General features: G+C 43.4%; 1 long non-coding RNA gene across 1 annotated transcript in view; it reads left to right on the top strand.

Annotated features, from left to right (window-relative positions):
- The first annotated feature begins 13,399 nt into the window (after positions 1–13,399).
- LOC147347720 (uncharacterized) overlaps positions 13,400–20,040 on the top strand; it is a 32,130-nt gene continuing 25,489 nt past the window's right edge. Inside the window, exons 1-2 of the long non-coding RNA XR_015152663.1 lie at positions 13,400–13,654; positions 16,454–16,504. This is a non-coding gene — a long non-coding RNA (uncharacterized LOC147347720). The remainder of the gene's footprint in view (positions 13,655–16,453; positions 16,505–20,040) is intronic.

Below are 20,040 nucleotides of genomic sequence, written 5' to 3' on the forward strand. Positions count from 1 at the left end.
ACAGAATTTATTGGAGGGATGTCACCTGATCAGGACCTTAGGCTGGATTTTTGTTTGTTTTTATTTCATTGTGTATTAGTCACTCAGTCATGTCTGACTCTTGGTGGCTCCATGGACTGTAGCTGCCAGGCTCCTCTGTCCATGGAATTCTCCGGTCAAGAATACTGGAGTGAGTAGCCTTTCTCTTCTCCAGGGGATCTTCCCCACCCAGGCATGGAACCTGGGTCTCCAGCATTTCAGGCAATTCTTTACTGTCTGAGCCACCAGGGAAGCCCCATTTCATTAGAAATGTATCTTCAATGAAGAAATTTAGATGTTACACATAAGCAAAGAAGTAATATCAAGTTGCGTATATTCCTGCTCATAGAGGTAAGCTCTATAAAATCATTTCACATTTTTTTGTTTCTGTAAACATATTTAGAATGTATTTTCCAATCAATGAAATCAGAACATAACAGCCCATTTTGTGACCCAATAATAATGCAAGAACATGCTTCTCTGTTAAGACATTTCTGGTCCTTCTTCTAATTTTCAGTCCCAGTGTTCCACTGGATGTTGTACGTAATAAATTACTTGACCAGTCTCTTATGTTATACATATAAGTACTTTTCAAACTTTTGCTGTTTTGAAGCATGCTGCCATGAATATTCCATCATATTTTTGTTTGCTTGCCCGAAGCATTTTCCACGCCCAAAGTTACTAGAAGAGAAATTGCTGGCTGCAAAGGTATATTTTATGTGGCTTTATGATAGTTCTTTTCTTTTTGGCCATGCCTCGCAGCTTCTAAGATCTTAGTTTCCTGACCAGAGTTCGAACCTGGGCTCTTGGCAGTGAGCATGTTGAGCCCTAAGCACTACGCCATCAGGGAATTTCCAGATAGTTATTTTCAGAAAAGTAATCTAAACAGTCATAAGAGAGGGGAGCCAATCAAGGGTTTTTTTTTTTGAGAGGGGTGACATCTATAAGGTCTATTTTAGCTTTTAAAATTCTGGGATTCCCAGATACTGAGCGACTGAACTGAACTGAACTGAACTGAAGTGAACTGAAGGTGATGCCGGAAGGAAAAACAGACTTTAGAGAGAAAGTCATTGGATTTGGAAAACTCTAAGCCCTGAAGGCCTTGAAGGTCCACATGGACCTTGACATTGCCCTAGATAATGCTGGGAGCAGGACCGGAGAAGAGAACTATGACCAAGGTGTGAAAGTTCCTAATTAGAGATTCAGGAAGAGTTAAAGAGGAGAGGTGGTAGATGCTTTCTGATGGCTTCTCCTGCCTCGGAAGTTCTGCGCCTTGCCTTGTCTCTGTGATCTTTTGTGTCTGTCTCTGTTGTGTCCTCCCTCTATCTTGCATCCAATTCTCTAAACTGAAAAATATCTTTGTACAAGTCAACCACAGGCTAGTAGAGAGACTTCAGTTGTACCAGTAGCTTCATTGGCTGCTGACTAGCCTACCAACAGTTGCCTTTGTATCAGATGCTCACCTGGTCCAATCAGTGGTGGTCACCATGGAACCTGTTAATTTGCATTAAGAAACTCCAGGAAGGGCTGGGATATGGCAGACACTTGGAAACTTAGTGGGAGAAGTCCTGGTGTGTTCTATGAATTCCCCACCCAGGACCGGAGACTAGTTAGGAAGAACTAACATAAACCAGCCAAGTGGTACCATGGACCTGAAGTAGGGTGAGGAGGTGGGAATACAGACGAGGGAGGTGATAATAACGCTAGTGAACATTTACTGAGTGCTTTTGATGTGCCAGGGCCTGTTCTCAGCACTTGACATGTATAGTAAAACCAAGTGATAAATCAATATCCCATAAAAAGCAATTGGCTATTGGTCATTATCTCCTGTTCTCTGTCTGCCCCCAGTTTCCTATGGAAGTTGAATGAAATTGTATTCTTTTGGGGAGGGGAGCCCTTTATGGGCCACAGTCCTGACGTTAACCTGGATCTTAGTCCCTCCCTTTTCCTGGATCTTTCCTTTCCCCTATTTCTGCTGATTTTGAAATTCAAATTTCCTTTCCTCTTGCCCACTTTTGATGGCCACCACTGTGTCACTTTCTCTCTCACCCCGTCCCACTACCTGAGACACCGTTTCTGTTTAGTTATATACAGTACGTATTTTATTAGCTTTACTTTTGTGCTTTTTGTGACTGCACAGACCCACTAAAAACACTATTTTTTGCTAACTTTGCCATAACAGGAACCTACGTTTTGCATCACTGAATTTTGGAGTCATGCTTGTCACTTGTGTGTAAAGGAGGGTTTATAGTGTATTAATTCATTTGATTCTTACAAAAGCATAGAAGGTGGGAAGTACCATTTCCTTCCCTACTCAGGGATCGAACCTGCATCTCTTGTCTCCTGCATTGGCGGGAGGGTTCTTTACCAGTAGTGCTTCCTGGGAATATAGGCATACCTATATATGCCTATATTATTATCTACTATTATTTGTCTATTTTTTCTTTAAGTCATTTCGCATTTCTTTTTGATACTTTTTTGTTTTGGCTGGGCTGGGTCTTTGATGCTGTGCACCGCCGGTTTAGGGAGTGGGGACTCAGTAGTTCTGGCACACGGGCCTAGTGGCATATTGCTTGTGGAATCTTTCCGGAACAGGGATCGAACCTGTGTCATTGGCAGGCTAATTCTTAACCACTGGATTACCACGGAAGTCCTCATTTCACATTTTAAAAGTGAACTTATTTAACAAAAAAGCAGTTCCTAATTGAAAATGGGCTAGACAACTTGGAGGGAATTGTTAAGTTTGTTGTGTGTGACAGTGCATATACTTTTATAGAAGACTATTGTTTTCTGGAATTGCATGCTGAAGTATTTGAAGAGGTGAAGTGCCTCAAAGTCTGTAATTTATTTTTACATTGTTAAGCAAACAAACAAAAAATATAGATGAAAGAAATCTGGAAAATGTCAACAGTAGTAGAATCCCCATAGTGGGCATATGGATGTTCATTGTGGTATTCTTTCTTTATATTTATCTTTGAAAGATTTCAAAGTAAAATATAGAAATTAAAAATACACTTTTCTCACTTATATAAAAAAAGAAACTATTTATTTGCCTGCACCAGGTCTGGGAGGCATGTGGGATCTAGCTCCTTGACCAGGGATCAAACTTGGGCCCCCTGCATTGGGAGTGTGGAGTCTTAGCCACTGGACGACAAAAGAAGTCCCCAAAACTTCTACTGCCTACCATACTCAGAAGATAGCTCTGGAAATAAATATATTGAAAATAAAACAGAGTCTTTCAGTTCTAGCTAAGGACCATTGCCTGATCAAAGGCTTTGTGCCTATTCTCTTTGCAAGTAAAGGGGATTAGTCGGTATTAGAGAGGTGTTAAAGAAATCAAGTCCCAACCTAAGAATTCTCCCTAAATGATTAAAAGAGATTTGAAAAGGGAATAACTCTTTCATTACATGTTTCAATGTTATCTAATGCCATGTCCTTGTACCTCTTAAATCACTGAAGCATTTCATGGCATAGTTTGGGAAATGCTGTCTAAATCACATCTCCCCACCCCCACTTCCCTTCCGCTAAACTTGCCCTGCCAAGTACTAATCTGAGATCAGTCCAACTATTCAACCTCATGATCTTTGGCAGTTTTGGCTCTAAAAGAAGCACACATATTAATCAGGGTTTGTTGTAGGCGGTGGAAGACATTCTAGAGATCTCCAGCAGGAATGGATTTAATGCAAGGAGTTGGGTACTCATAAAACCATGTAGATGTGAAGGAGAGGAGATCGGGGCACCACTGGGCACCACCGGACTTTCGGATTCGCAATCGCACTAGGGATTTGGTTGGAAGAAATCGCTGCCTTGTTTTGCCACATGCATCACCACCTCACACTCAGCTGGTGGCCAGACCGTGGAGACACCCGCATCTGCTGAGCTTGCTTATGCCCTGCGCCGCCCCCACCACACGGCTCCACACAGGGGCATCTCACTGGCGAGCCTCGGCCACACACAGAGGCTTGATTACACGGGAGTCTGAGAAATGGGCTGCTGTTCTTCAGCCTCCTCCGGTGCGGGAGATGGAAGGAGGTGATAGGGAGGCTGAGTGCAAACAGCACATAACCCTGGGCCTCGACACTCAGATGCACCATCTCCCACCTCCAGCTGGGTCCTCCGTGCTGTTAGGCCATTTCCATCTGGTTACGCTCCACTCACCGTTCTCTCAAAAGTCCTGCACTCGATTTTGTGTGCTGGGAGAATTTTTTGTTTTGTTTTAAAGCCAGTCTTTTTTTTTTTTTTTTTTTTAGCTACGATTTGTCATTTTTAGCATCTAATCCTGCATCCAAATTCAGCCATGAGAACTTGAGGATATTAAATAATAGATACAATCTAAGCCATCATTGCTTTATTCCCCAAAGCTAACATACAGGATGGATATGTAAAGATAGATTGCTGAAGAAAATTGGCAAATCCATTCAGTAAAATACCCATGGAGGACTCCTAGTTTTCCCAATGGATGGGAAATAACAGATCTTTTTCTTATTGTTATTGAAGTATAGGTGATTTAAAATGTTGTGTTAATTTATGGCATACCAAATAAATATAGCTGTGTTGGCATGTAGCAAAGTGATTCATTCAAACACACACACACACACACATATATTCTTTTTAAAAATCTTTTCCATTATGGTTTATTACAAGATATTGAATACAGTTCCCTGTGCTGTTCAGTAGGACTTTGTTCTTTACTCTATATATGGCAGTTTGTATTTGCTAATCCCAAAGTCCTAATTTAGACAGCATATTAAAAAGCAGACATTACTTTGCCAACAAAGGTCCGTCTAGTCGAGGCTATGGTTTTTCCAGTAGTCATGTATGGATATGAGAGTTAGACTATAAAGAAAGCTGAGCGCAGAAGAATTGATGCTTTTAAACTGTGACTCTTGAGAGTCCCTTGGACTGCAAGGAGATCCAACCAGACCATCCTAAAGGAGATCAGTCCTGAGTGTTCATTGGAAGGACTGATGTGGAAGCTGAAACACCAGTACTCCAATGGCCACCTGATGCAAAGAACTGACTCATTTGAAAAGACTCTGATGCTGGGAAAGTTTGAGGGCAGGAGGAGAAGGGGACAACAGAGGATGAGATGGTTGGATGGCATCACTGACTCAATGGACATGAGTTTGGGTAAACTCTGGGAGTTGGTGATGGACAGGGAGGCCTGGCGTGCTGCAGTCTATGGGGTCACTAAGAGCTGGACATGACTGAGCAACTGAACTGAACTGAAAGCCCTAATTTATCCTTCTCCTACCCCCTTCCCCCTTTGGTAACCATAAGTTTATTTTCTGTCTGTGAGTCTATTTCTACAAGACTTACAGGTACAGACTTTGAACTTATACAAATAAATTCATTTGTGTCATATTTAATATTCCATATAAAGTGATTACATATATTTGTCTTTTTCTGTCTAACTTTCTTCACTTAGTATGATGATCTCCAAGTCCATCTCTGTTGCTGCTAATGGCATTATTTCATTCTTTTTTATAGATGAATAATATTCCATTGTGTGTGTGTGTGTGTGTGTGTATACCACATCTTTATCCATTCATCTGTGGATGAACACTTAGGTTGCTTCCATATCTTGGCTATTGTAAGTAGTGCTGCTGTGAATATTGACGTGCATGTATCTTTTGAATTAGTTTTTTTTTTTCTGGGGCTGCAGGATCACATAGCAACTCCATTTTTCATTTTGTGAGGAAACTCCGTTCTATTCTCCACAGAGGCTGTGCCAGTTTACATTCCCACCAGCAGTGTAGGAGGGCTCCCTTTCTCCACACCCTCTCTAGCATTTAACAAACCTCATTTCCATGTGAAGAACAGAATGGTGACGTCTATACAGTCAACTGCACAAGGGCTTAAACTGGGGGCCAGGAGAGGAGCGGCAGAAGTGAAGACCACGGGGCTGAAAAGATGATTGTACAGAAGGTCCTTCCCCAGGGACAGTAGCTGTTTGCCCTACCAAGAGATTTAACACAGTGATTCTTTTCAACTCATCCTTTTAAATAATCTCAACTTGCCCATTCCTTTGCTTTGTTCTTTTTCCTTTATGCTTTGCCATGTACTACAAGGGGGTGGATTTCCTGAGGAAGTGAGTTAAGTCCCATCTCCTTCCCTTCCTTCCATTCCTGAATCTTGCCATCTGGCAGTGAAGGGAAGTCAAGTCGACAGTGTTTTAAGGGCCTTATCCACCCCTCATGTGCTCTATTTGAAGTTTTTTTTTTGTTTGACTCATCAGGGGTAGGATATAAAATGTGGGTGAGTTATTACATTTTGTAAGAACACATTCTTTTCCCTTGACATGTATTAACCCTTGATGATTGTATAGTAATATTACCTAGAATTCTCTTTTTGGTATCTCTTTATATAAGCTAACTAATCCTTGTACTTAAAATTAAGAACAATAAGAAGAAAAATTTCCCAGCAGTTCGATGATTCATCTCTTACTAAAGGTTTTACTCTGCAAATGACAATTTTACACAATCAAGTTCTGCCTGTAGTTCCTCTCATAGTAGTAGTCCTAGTCCTGTAGTTCCTCAGTCGTATCTGACTCTTTGTGATGCCATGGACTGTAGCCTGCCAGGCTCCTCTGTCCATGGCATTCTCCAGTCAAGAATACTGTAGTGGGTAGACATTCCCTTCTCCAGGGGATCTTCCCCACCCAGGGATTGAACCTGAACCTCCTGCATTGTAGGCAGATTCTTTATTATCTGAGCCACCAGTGAAGCCCCAGTTCCTCTCATGCTGAACTCCCCAAAAAAGAAAACAAAATAATCGAGGTAAAGAACCTCATCCTTACTTATTATGGTTAATTGACAGAACTAAGGTTAAAGTTAAGAACTTAATAAGTTAAGCTATAGAACCAACAGATTGTACACCCTGGAATCCAGGGGATGAAAATGTTAGCCCAGGGAAGAAAATGTTAGCTTCTGGAACGAGGCTTACAGAATGGATGGAAGTGGCTGTAACTCATCCTCCTCTGCGATTTGGAGATAGCTTACTTATGAAATTAAAGTGCCAGGAAGCAACAACCCTAAAATGTAGCTAATGTCAGATAAGATGTAATCTAGGAAATTGTAATATGCCCATCACGAGGTAATGTTGTAATGGCAGTAGCTTTTGGTGGCTGATAAGAAATATTGAAAAAGGTGCCATCGTGAGGGAATGACAGCGTCTCGTTTCTGCAGCGGTGACCCAGGGTACGGACACCCTGACTGCTGACTTTGGTGTTCTTTTCCGGCGGGTGTACGCCTGCATCGTGGAGAAAGCTCAACCAGGCTATGGCGGTCAGAAACGGTTCCCGAAGACCACCCCACTCCTCTCAAGCTGCGCATGGACTCCCCCTGCAATTGAATCCTCTTAACTGGATTTCCCAGTTAGGTTAATTATTCTATTGGGAAAGAAGGGGTGCTGGGCACCCAGGAAGACAGAGGAAGGGCTGAGAAGAGTGTGGTCAGAATCGGGGGGCGGGGGCTCTGTCAGCGCTCCCAACTCATTTCTTCTCCTGCAAAATGAAGGTGATATTCTTTTCAGTAATTTTGGGCTTTTGTGAGATGTCCCCAGGTAATTGCATTCAGCAGCTCCTGCCTGCCCAGCTCTGCACACCTGAGTGTTCCGGGTGCTTGGGCACTGCCGCTTCTCTGTTGAAATGAAAGCGCCTCCTCTCTGCTTTTGTTCACTCATTCTTTCCCTCTTCCCTCAGGCATTCATGTCACAGATACTTGTTAAGTGAACCTGATGCGAGTCTGAGTTTCGGGGATGTGAATTGAACCCTCGGGGTCAACTCCTGGCAGGGCAACCTCAACCCTGTTACAGCATGAAGGCCTTTTGTCTCTGTGATGGGCCTCAGAGGGCACGAGGCTTCCTGGGTTGACTTGCTGCTGGAGGACTTTTCTGAGCATCTTGGCTCATCCTGTGTGGGTTCTGAGCCTGGGCTGCCTGCATTTGAATCCTTGACACTTCCCAGCAACCACTTAGGCCTCTCTATAAAGCTGGGATACTGACAGCATCTACCTTGCAGGGCTGCATGAGGATGAAGCGAGACCGTGTGTGAAGAGTTTGGAGGCTTGCCTTGAAGGTGCTATGTAAGAGTTAGCTAAATATTATGACATTAGGTTGAACCACATAAAATTTCTGGTTTAAAAAAAATTTTTAATATTCATTTTTATATAATTTAAAAGGTTATGCTTCATTTACAATTAATAAAAATATTACCTATATTCCCTGTGCTGTATAATATGTCCTTGTAGCCTATCTTACACCCAAGAGTTTCCCAGCAAGAATACTGGAGTGGGTTGACATTTCCTCCTCTAGAGTATTTTCCCGAGCCGGGGATCAAACCTGAGTCTCCTGCATCTCCTGCATTGCAGGCAGATGCTTTACCACTAAGTGACCAGGGATGCCATTGTTTCCCATGACCTCTGGTGTAATTGCCTTCTCCCTTGGCCTGGGTCCTGGTAACTTTTAGGTACATGGCCTGGGGAACAAAAGGCAGTTGGGTTTTACTTCATCCCAACTGATGTGTTGACATTCTCAGAGCATGCAGCGCTCAGAGAACTGACTTCGGGTATCGCGTCTTCTCTCCTTAGGACATAGTGGCTGCTCCTGTTACAGGGCTCTCTTCTTCAACTTACAGAGAGGCAGGGAGAGCAAGAGAAGGGTCCCCCTCAACCCGCCTCCACCCCCTCAGGCCCTTCTCATGAATTTCCTCCTTGCAACCCCATGTCCACAAGCCAAAGAGCCAAGCATTTGTGAAGCTCCTGGTATGTGCCAGACTCTTTAGGGAGCTGAAAAGAAATGCCTTCTGTTCTCAGCGGGCTCATAGCCTAGCATGAATGAACTTTGGATGTTGAGAAGTTAAGAGAGTCAGTGTAAAACAACGGGGGGAGAAAAGCAAAGTCAAACAATCATTATCACCGACAACCTACACAGTAGCAACATATGTATTAAATTCATTCTTTGTTGGTCACTTTCAACTTTAGTGCTTATGAAATGCATCTATAGATTTTAGCTCCAGAAGGTATGTAGATAAGCAATATTTTTATTTGAAAACACTTGGGAGCATGTTGGGGGTTGAACTGTGTTCCCCTTCATCCTCCACCCACTGTCCACAAAGTTTGTATGCTGAATGTCTAATGCCTGTGCTAAGTTGTTTTGCTCATTCGGACAATTTTACACAATCGAGTTCTGCCTGTAATTCCTCTCATAGAAGTAGTAGTGGTGTGTTAGTCCCTCAGTTGTGTCTGACTCTTTGTGACCCCGTGGAAGACTACCAGGCTCCTCTGTCCCTGGGATTCTCCAGGCAAGAATACTGGATTTGGGTAGTCATTCCCTTCTCCAGGGGATCTTCCTGACCCAGGGATCGAACCTGAGTCTCTTGCATCTCCTGCATTGGCAGGTGGGTTCTTTACTGCCGAGTCACCTGGGAAGCCCCTCTAATGCCCAGTCTGACTGTATATGAAGGTAGGGCCAGTGGGGAAGTAATTAAAGTCAAACGGGGTCATAAGGATGGGGCACTAATCCAATAAGACTGGTGACCTTTTGGTCACCAGAGGAGGAGAGACCAGAAATTTCTCTTTCTCCGTGGGCACACAGAACAAATACCATGTGAGGAAATAGTGTGAAGGTGGCCGTCTGCAAACCAGAAAGAGTGTCGCACTGAAAACAAATTTGGCTGACACCTTGATTTTGGACTTCGAGGCTCTAGGACTGTGAGAAAATAAAATTCTGTGACTTGAGCCACCCTGTCTGTGGTCCTCTGTTCTGGCAGCTTGAGCAGGCTAGTACAGAGCAGTTTTTAATTTTTCCTTCAGTGTAGATTCAGAAAAAAATACATCCCTAGCATGTCATTTTCTCCGCCCAAGTCTTTGAGCTTAGCCAAGTATCCGCTAATATCTGAAAAGTCACTCACTCAACCTAAATGTTCACGGAACAGATGCACCTCAAGACCTTTTATTCCTTCGTCAAAAATGCTAACCTTTCCTTCTGGTTCCCCCAGTCTCTAAGACATTTTCACAACAAATGTGTTTGGAAATAAAGATGTGATTCCTGCATCTTATGAGTATTTTCTGTGGTGTGTGATGCATGTTAATTTAATGCATGAGCACAGATAGTATTTAACCTCTGCACTGTGGGATCAGGGCTGGGCACAGGGAGTGCTAGGTGAATAACCCCCCCGATAAGTGCTACAGGAACATCTGTACCCCAAGTCAGAGGCATGGCCCCACGGCAGGAATTGAGGGGGCTGTCATCTGCACCCCACTGTCACTCCCACACTGCCTGATCCTGACCAGCTTCTCTTCCTTTGGTTCTCGTATGTATTGATACATATTTATATAATACTATGTATATTCAATCAGTATTTGTTGAATTGAATTATGTAAATACACGCTCGCCCATGGTATAAGAAGCTACTGCCAGGGTAGCAGCTCTCCAATAATGCGGTGGGTCTTATTTATACACCTCATAAAGGATGCTAAGCTGAGAGGGATCTGTAGAATCACAGCTTTCATTTATTGCTGGGGGAAAATATTTACAAGCAGGGATGTGGAATTTCATTTGTTTTGACACATCGTGGGGGGGTGTTCTCAGAAAGGTGTTTGGAGAACGTGCCGTGTCATCCGCCGGTGATCTTATTTGGGATCCACCAGCACGTGCTGGGAAAGCCATGGACTGTCTGGAAGGCCCCCTCTCCACCTGGCCCCAGACTCTTTGTCCAGCCACACAGAAGAGGCCCGGTTCTGGTCCCTCCTCTCTCATTTTCCATCACCTGCTTTCTTTTATTGCTTCTTCTTGTCCTTATTCTTCTTCTCCTCCATACCCTTTTCTACTTAAAAAAAATTTTTTTTATTTGACTGTGCTGGATCTTAGTTGGGGCATGTGAATACTTACTTGCAGCATATGGGATCGTTTCCCAACCAAGGATTGAACCTGGGCCCCCTGCATTGGGCACTCAAAGTCTTAGCCACTGGATCACCAGGGAAGTCCTTCCTTCTCTTCTTAAAATCTTTCCTTTTAAGGATTTTTTTTTAATGTGGACTATTTTTTTTTTCTTTATTGAATTTGTTACAACATTGTTTTGGTTTTATGTTTTGGTTTTTTGGCCTCAAGGGATGTGGGATCTTGGCTCCCTGACCAGGGATTGAACCTGCACTCCCTGCATTGGAAGGTGAAGTCTTAGCCACTAGACCGTCAGGGAAGCCCCCTTAAAATCTTTATTTTCCTTTTGTAAAACACCACCAACAACAATTGTTGAGTTGTTGCTCAAGTTCAAGGATGAATATATAGTCATGTCAGTGAGAGACAAGATGTACTTAACAATAACTGGTTGGAAAACTGTTTAACCTAATATGTGGGAATTAAACAGAATTAAAGCAGGAGCGTACACAGCTCTGCAGGTGTGTGTTTCCCCTGAACTTCGGGGGAAGATTCTGTTTCTTTCTGCCAGCTTCATAGCCCGCATCCAGGTTGATGAGTAGAGGGAGCCTTGACAGATTCATTGTAGAAAGAGCTACTTAAGGGAGAGAAAAAGAGTAGCTCAAGGGACAAAGCCTGGGAGAGGAGGGCAGAGAGGATTTAAGTAGGTTTTGCTGTATTGCCTTTTAGTGTTTACCTTTTAAAAAAAAGAAGCCTAACAACAGATTGCTTTTCAATTATTCAAATTGCTTTTCAATTATTTCAGGAGGTCAGATTGGTGTTTGTCCTGCTGAGGATTCTGTTCAGACACTTGGCATGACTGAAGCTGTGACAAGTGGGAAAGTTCTCTCCCCTCTCCTGCCGCCCCCCACCCCCAGGTCAGCTGTTCTCCCCAAGGTCAGCTGTTGTGCCTTATGCTGGGCAACACGAGTGTAAATGGATGTGGCAGGCTGCCTCTCCATCCACAAAGCAGCATGAGTTTGCTTGAAACCTTGGTGACTGGAGGAGGAGGATGACGGTCATTGATGCTGCAATGGTCTGTTTCTGGTGCATGGAGCCCAGGGGTCGCTGGTGGACTGATTCCCTTGTTATTGGGCCTCTTGGTCCTGCCCAGGTAAAGCAAAGCGTACCAGGGCGTAGGGAGCTGGTGGCGTGCGTGCGACTCAACAGCTCTGCCGAGGAACGAAGAGGACTGTCTTCTTGGTGGGCCTGGCTGCATCTCTGAGGTTAAGTGTCTGTTTAAAACGAAACAAGACAGACATCGCTGGTGGTCCAATGGTTAAGAATCCGCCTGCCAATGCCGGGGACACGAGTTCAACTCCTGGCCCTGGAAGATTCCCCATGCCGTGGGGAAACTGAGCTTGAGCATCACAGCTACTGAGCCTGTACTGAGCCCGAGCTCTGCAACAAGGGAAGACATGGCAAGGAGAAGCCGAGCACCGCAACTGGAGAGCAGCCCAAGCTTCCTGCAAGCAGAGAAAGCCTACACACAGCAGTGAAGACCCAGAGCAGCCAAACGAAAGAAACAAAACAGAAGAACCGGCCCTCCGCCCTTCTCCTGGGGCCTGGAGACGGCATGGTCTTGAAAAGGGGAACAGAGGCAGCCTTTGAAACTTAGTGGTAAGCTCAGATTCTAAGAGTTGGGCACAGGTCCCTTTGGCTACCTCCGCGACTTCTGAAGGTCAAGTCACAAATGTGAAGGCCCCGAAGCACTGTGGCGAATGAGGGCAGGACGTGCCCCATTTTGGGAAGGAGGGGAAGGAGCATGGCAGGGTAACAGGAGTCCTGTGAGAGTGCCTAAATGAGCCACCCTTTGAGTCAGTTGGCAGATTCATTGAACTTCTCCGCATTCCCTGGTGTTCCCAGATGCCTGGAAATAATTGGACCTTGGGTGGCCAGGCAAGTTAAGCGGGCGGTAGACGGAAGTGTAGTCTCAACCCAATTGAAAATTATTACTGTGAGAATGATCGCCGAGTCATAATAACCCCATTTAATGAAGGCTTCCTATGTCTCTGTTGCTATGTGTTCTCCAGATTAACTCATTTAATCCTCACAACATCTTGGGAAATCTCCTGCCTGATTTATAGGCGAGGAAACTGAGGGTCAGGGTGGTTACATAACTTGCTCATGATCACACACACCGAAAATGTTGGCACCAGAAATCCAGTTCCATTGGTTTGGTTCTGAAGCCCACATTCTTAGCCATAATGGCAACTGCTGGCTCTGCTGTGACAAGACCGCCAGGAAATTAGTCATCACTGGGGCACAAATCATATCTCAGCTGCATTTTGCTTTTGATCCTTGCACAGGTCCAAGCACATAGCAGGTGCTTAATAAATGGTTGTTGACTCAGTCCCTTTGTTCGAGGGGGTTGTATTTTTGTTGGAGGGAAAATACTATCATGCCTGAGAGAGAAAACAGTTTGGAACAAAATACCCAATGCCAAAAATCCATGGGAGAGTCATAAGGGAAGAAAACACATTATCATTTAACAGATTGGATTCCATTAGCTCCTTCTCTTCTAGTAAGGAAACCATCAAAAATCAAATTAAGATCAGAAGGTTGCTTGATGAATATAGAACCCAAGCAAGGGAAATTGGATTTCCTAGAGGGTGTGTTTTCATCACATGGTGACTGCCCCAAGTGAAAAATTCGCCTTCAGCCAGGAGTATGTTTGCCCAGTGGACTGGATGTTTGTGTTGGCCAGCTGTATTCTGTCCAGGTCAGTACTGGAAAAACACTCGTGTCTCACCCTCTGGTTCTTCCTAGACTCCGTGGTGACTCTGTTTGCACTAGTCATTATGACACCCCTTCCTCGCTTTCCACACTCTTCTCACATTGCAATTTCTCTGTCTACAGTTTATTTTACATGGAGTATAGGTGCCTGCTCTTCGGGAGAGTGGGTGACTTGTCTCCTGGTCACGTTTTAGGGCTGCCTTCTCCAGTGAGTGGCTACTTTTTAACCTTAATCAAGGAACTGGTCTGTTCTGGGCTTGTATTGTTCATACTTTTTCCTAAAGCCCATATTTAAGCATTTCTTTCTTCTTTCTGAAAAGCTCAAGGTGAATTCCATACAGATATCCAATTATTTAAATAGATGTAATATAATATAGTTTATAATTATGATATAGTTTGGTATAATATAATAATATAACTCAAATACATGTTTTAAATGAATTTTCTATTTTGAGATCGTTATATTTTCATATGTAGTTGCAAGAAATAATACAGAGGAATTTCCTATGCCTTTGACCTACTTTCCCCTGCACGGTAACACCTCATACAACCAAGATGTGGACACGGAAAGTCAAGATAGGGTCCATTTCCATCACAAAAATCCCTCAGGTTGCCCTTTTACAGCCACTTCTGTTTCCTTCCTGCCCTGAACCCTTCTTTAACCACTAGCAACCCCTCACCTTTTCTTCATTTCTAGAACGTTTTCATTTCAAGAATGTTATGTAAATGGAATCACATAGTTTGTAATCTTCGGGATTGGTTTTCGTCATTTTGCATAACTCTCCGGTTATTCATCCAGGTTGTTGACTGTATTAATAGTTTGTTATTTTTATTGCTGAACCATAGCTATGGTATAGATGTACCACAATTTGTTTAACCATTTGCCCATTGAAGGACACTTGGGTTATTTTCAGGTTTGGGCTATTGCAAATAAGGCTGTTATGCACATGTTTTTGGAGTAGGAAGTGGCAAACCACTCCAGTATTCTTGCCTGGAAAATCCCATGGACAAAGAAGCCGGGCCATCGACAGTGCATGGGGTTGAAAAGAGTTGGATAGGAATGAGTAACTGAGCATACACACTTGTGTACAGGTTTTCGTGTGACCGTAAATCTTCATTTCTTTGGGATGAACGAGCAGGAGTGTAATGCTAGGTCATAGGATAAGTCTGTGTTTAGTTTTTTAAGATACTGCCGCACTGTCTTCTCGAGTGGCTGTACTAGTTTACATTCCCACCAACATCGTACGAGTGATCGAATTTCTCTGTATCCTGAGCAGAATTTAGTGTTGTTACTACCTTTTATTTTAGCCATTTTGATGGGTGGGATATCTCATTGTGGATTTAATCTGTATTTCCCTAATGGCAAAGGGTTGGACACGACTTAGCAACAAAACAAGTCCTCTGGCAGACTCATGCTTTGTGGCTAATTTCTTACACTTTATAGCTAGTCTTTTCATTTATTTAAGAGGGTCTTTCACAGAGCAGAAGTTTTCCAATCTGCCTGCAATGCAGGAGACTCTGGTTTGATTCCTCAGTGGGGAAGATCCCTTGGCGAAGGGATAGGCTACCCACTCTAGTATTCTCGGGCTTCTCTGGTGGCTCAGATGATAAAGAATCTGCCTGCAATGTGGGAGACCTAGATTTGATCCCTAGGTGGGGAAGATCCCCTGGAGGAGGGCTTTGGCAACCCACTCCTGTATTCTTTTTTTTTTTTTTTTAATTTTTTTTATTTATTTATTTTTTTAAATTTATTTATTTATTTTTTTCTAATTTTATTTTATTTTTAAACTTTACATAATTGTATTAGTTTTGCCAAATATCAAAATGAATTCGCCACAGGTATACATGTGTTCCCCATCCCGAACCCTCCTCCCTCCTCCCTCCCCATACCATCCCTCTGGGCCGTCCAGTGCATCAGCCCCAAGCATCCAGCATCGTGCATCGAACCTGGACTGGCAACTCGTTTCCTACATGATATTTTACATGTTTCAATGCCATTCTCCCAAATCTTCCCACCCTCTCCCTCTCCCACAGAGTCCATAAGACTGTTCTATACATCAGTGTCTCTTTTGCTGTCTCGTATACAGAGTTATTGTTACCATCTTTCTAAATTCCATATATATGCGTTAGTATACTGTATTTATGTTTTTCCTTCTGGCTTACTTCACTCTGTATAATAGGCTCCAGTTTCATCCACCTCATTAGAACTGATTCAAATGTATTCTTTTTAATGGCTGAGTAATACTCCATTGTGTATATGTACCACAGCTTTCTTATCCATTCATCTGCTGTTGGGCATCTAGGTTGCTTCCATGTCCTGGCTATTACAAACAGTGCTGCGATGAACATTGGGGTACACATGTCTCTTTCCCTTCTGGTTTCCTCAGTGTGTATGCCTAGCAGTGGTTCTTGCCTGGAGAATCCCATGGACAGAGGAGCCTGGTGGGCTACACTCCGTGGGGTCACAAAAAGTAGGACATGACTGAGTGACTAAGCACAGCACAGAATCTTTATTATATTGAGCCTTTCAATTCATGAATATGTCTTTCCATTGAATTAGATATTTTTAAGTTTTATTTAAAAAGTAGCATTGTTTAATCTTCAGCATACAAGTGCATGTAAAATAGATTTATACCGTTTTTTTGTGACTGTAAGTGGCATTATATCAAAAAATTTTGTTTTCACATGTGCGTTGCTAATTTATAGGAATACAATTGAGTTTTGTATACTTATTTGATAACCTGCAGCCTTGCTGAATTAATTTTTTCCTTTTTCTTTTAAATAGATTCCTTGGGATTTTCCACACAGAAAATTATTATATATCATCTGCAAATAGGTATAGTCTTATTTCTAACTTTCTGATATGTATGCCTTTTATTTCCTTTTCTTGCCTTTTTGCACAGGCTAGAACTTCCAACACTGCATTAAATAAGAGTGATGACAGCAGATATCCTTGCCTTGTTTTTGATTATAGGGAGAAAACATTCAGTCTTTTATCAATAAGCAAAATATTAATTGTAGGGTTTTTTTGTGTGTGTGTGGTTACATTTAAAAATCAAGTTGAGAAAGTTTCCCTCTGTTCTTGCGTTTCTGTTATTCCTTATCACAAATGGATATTGAATTTTGTAAAATGCATGTTTTTGGATTGAAGGATCTAATCATTTTTAAATTAAATTTATTGACTTTCAAAATGAACAAGCTTTGTATCTCTGACATAATTCTTATATATTGCTGAATTCTATTTGCTAATATTTTGCTAAGGACTTTTTACATCTATATTCATGAGGGATATTTGTCTGTAGTTCTCCTTTTGTTATACTATCTTTGTCTAGTATTGGTATTAGAATTAATACTAGCTTCATAAAATTAACTGGGCAGTGTTCCCTCCTCTTCAATTTTTCTGGAAGAGATTATGTAGAACTGATGCTAATTCTTCTTTAAACACTTGGTAGGTCTCCAGTGAAGCCATCTGGCCTGCCTCCCCTTCTCTCACTATATTTAAAAATGCACATTTCAAAGTATTAAGAAAAATACATACATACACATACATATATTTAGTGTACTGATAACATGGTTCATTAATTTTAAAGACCAAAAATCAAGCCTCTTGAATGAAACACACTTTGAAGTTCTATATACAAAATGCAAATTTGCCATTCACAATTTTGGGATGAAATTTAGTGGCCAAAGCTTCATGCCTCCTTTAACACGTTCTCTGTTTGCTCAGCAATGGGGTAGAAATGCAGGAAATATCTGTGTGTGGCAAGTCTAGGACCAAAGTGTGAGCGTTAGCACCACTTCCTCCTGGCCTAACACTTCTCTGTCTCAAGTCATCCTGTGTCTATTACACTGTCTGTGTGACCTTGGCGGATGATTTACTCCTCCTGGCCTCAGTTTGGTTCCCTCATTCTTAGAAAGGGGATGACAGCTGAACAGCTGCTTGCCTTGTAGGGTTGTTAGGGTATGTGCTTGCACGCCCAGTCGCTTCAGTCATGTCTGCCTCTTTGCGACCTGACCATCGCCTGCCAGGCTCCTCCGTCCATGGAATTCTCCAGGCAAGAGTAGTGGAGTGGGTTGTCATTCCCTTTTCCAAGAGATCTTCATGACCCAAGGACTGAACCTGTCTCCTTTGTCTCCCGCACTGCAGGCAGGTTCTGTACCGCTGAGCCACTGGGGTTAGGAGCAGAGTAAATTCTCCCATCCAGGTTCTAACCAGGCCCCACCCTGCTTAGCTTCAGGAGGTCAGGTACAGTCAGGATCGTAAGGCTGTAGAGTAAATTATCAGTGATTCGTAGTTGTTATTATTCTGCCAACATAAATGGAATGGTTTCCCTTAACTGATCCCACTTTAAACAGAGAAGAGTCACTCTGTTCCTCTTTTTAGATGCTCCACTGTCCATGGAGACAAGGGTTTGATCCCTGGGTCAGGAAGACCCCCTGGAGGAGGAAATGGCAACCTACTCGAGTATTCTTGCCTGGAGAATCCCATGGACAGAGGAGCCTGGCGGGCTACATACAGTCCACAGGGTCGCAAAGAGTTGGACACGATGGAAGTGACTTAGCATGCACTGTCTATGGAATTCTCCAGCCAAGAATATTGGAGTGGGTAGCCATTCTTTTCTCCAGGGGATCTTCCCAACCCAGGGATCAAACCTGTGTCTCCTGCATTGCAAGCAGATTCTTTGCTGTCTGAGCCACTGGGGAAGCCCATATGTCCCCTAACTGCAAAACTGTCCCCGGTTTAGAACTGCTTGTCTATATGTGACCTCTCCCTTCAAAAATTTTTGAAATTAATATATGCTTGTCAGGAAAGTTTGGAAAAGACTTGCAGTGAAGGTGAAAATGTGACTTTCAGCCAAAGTGCAGTGGCAGAGGCTTATGCCCCTGAGACAGTGGTAGAACTCCTCTCTGGAATAGGTGCCTTTTGGTTGGTAAAATACCTTGACCAGACACTTCAAGGGTGAAGTGCATGAGGGTTGGTCACTCAGGCCTGGTAGCTGGAGGCAGGAAGGAGTTTACCCGCCTGGGCAGGAGAACAAGGAGGAGCTCCTGTGGGTTGGGGGTGGGGGAAGCAGAGCGGACGGAGGGGTGTGAAGGGGACGGGTTGAGCTGTGGTGTGACAGGTGGTGGCCCTGCAGAGAAACTCACCAGGGTATGGTGGCTGGAGGAAATTTAAGGGCTGTGATGAACTGGGCAGCTGGCTCTGTGTTTACACCGCCCTGTCCCCATTCCCCACACCTCCAGTTAAGGCTGTTACACCCAAAGCAGTTGGGGGAAAAAAGGGGGCCAGGAGAAGAGCTGAGGGTGGTGAGATGTCGGTGGGACTAAGGGTGAAGGGAGACAGGAAACAGGAGCTGCAGATCTTAGCAGCTGAGCCCTCTGGAATTCAAGAGACCCGGGGGAGGATCCCAGACTTCCTTCTGGACCTGGGAGAGGGGGCTTGAGTGGGATTTATGTAAATCTCAGAGGATGCAATTATTTAGGATGCTGTCTGTATAGGAAGAAAACCATTTGCTCTGCTTCCTTCCAGTATTTTTTTCTTTGAGTTTTTAAAATGAAGTTAATCTTGTTGTATATGGTATAGGGGAGGAAAAGAATTTTCCCTTTACCCTTCTAGGTTCTTGGCTAGATCCCCCTCTAAGAGAGAGATTAACGGCACAAAAACAAACAAGTGTAATCACACAGACCCCCTCCTGAAGACCTGGGAGAGACCCAGGAAAACTGAGTAACTGCTGGAAATGGCCCAAGTCACCACCCCAAATACCATCTCCAGCTAAAGACAAAAGAAAACGTTGGGTGGTGTGGGGAGGCTGGTTCTGGGAGGTTCCCGGGGAAAATCAGAGTAAACAAGGGAAAGTTTGTTATGCAGATTTAAGTTGTAGTCTTCCCATTGATAAGAGTTTCTATAGACTTAGTCTCCTCCTCTTCCTGGTTCAGAGGGGAGGCTCCCTCACAAATGGAGATTTTCCTTATAAATGTAAGCTATGTCTCTTAAGTGCCAAAGAGGCATGTTTGGAGTGGGGCATTCTACCCTCCTTCTAGGATCATTTTTCTTGATGATCAGCCCCCATCAGCCCCCAGAGGAGGTGGAAATCCACCAAGGCCTCCACCTAGTGCCACAGTAGGTGTCAAGTTGGACTTGACTTAGCAATTGAACAACAATGCCAGGCAGAGAGCGAGTTTTTGGAAATTCAGCTGCCCCGTGCCTCTCAGGCTGTCCTGCTCCTGGAAGGTGAGGCTGTCCTGAATTATTCAAGCTATAGAGGAGGAAAAATAAATTTCCTTCTTCTCCTCTAGGTTCTGTGGTTGAGACCCCCTTTAATAAAAGAAAGGTTAACAGAGACCTCCCTGGAAGTCCAGTGAGTGGTTAGG

This window comes from Bos grunniens, chromosome 23 (genome assembly GCF_055505025.1).
Source record: "Bos grunniens cultivar Pamir isolate PY7600 chromosome 23, Bosgru_T2T1.0, whole genome shotgun sequence".
Lineage (NCBI taxonomy): Eukaryota > Metazoa > Chordata > Mammalia > Artiodactyla > Bovidae > Bos > Bos grunniens.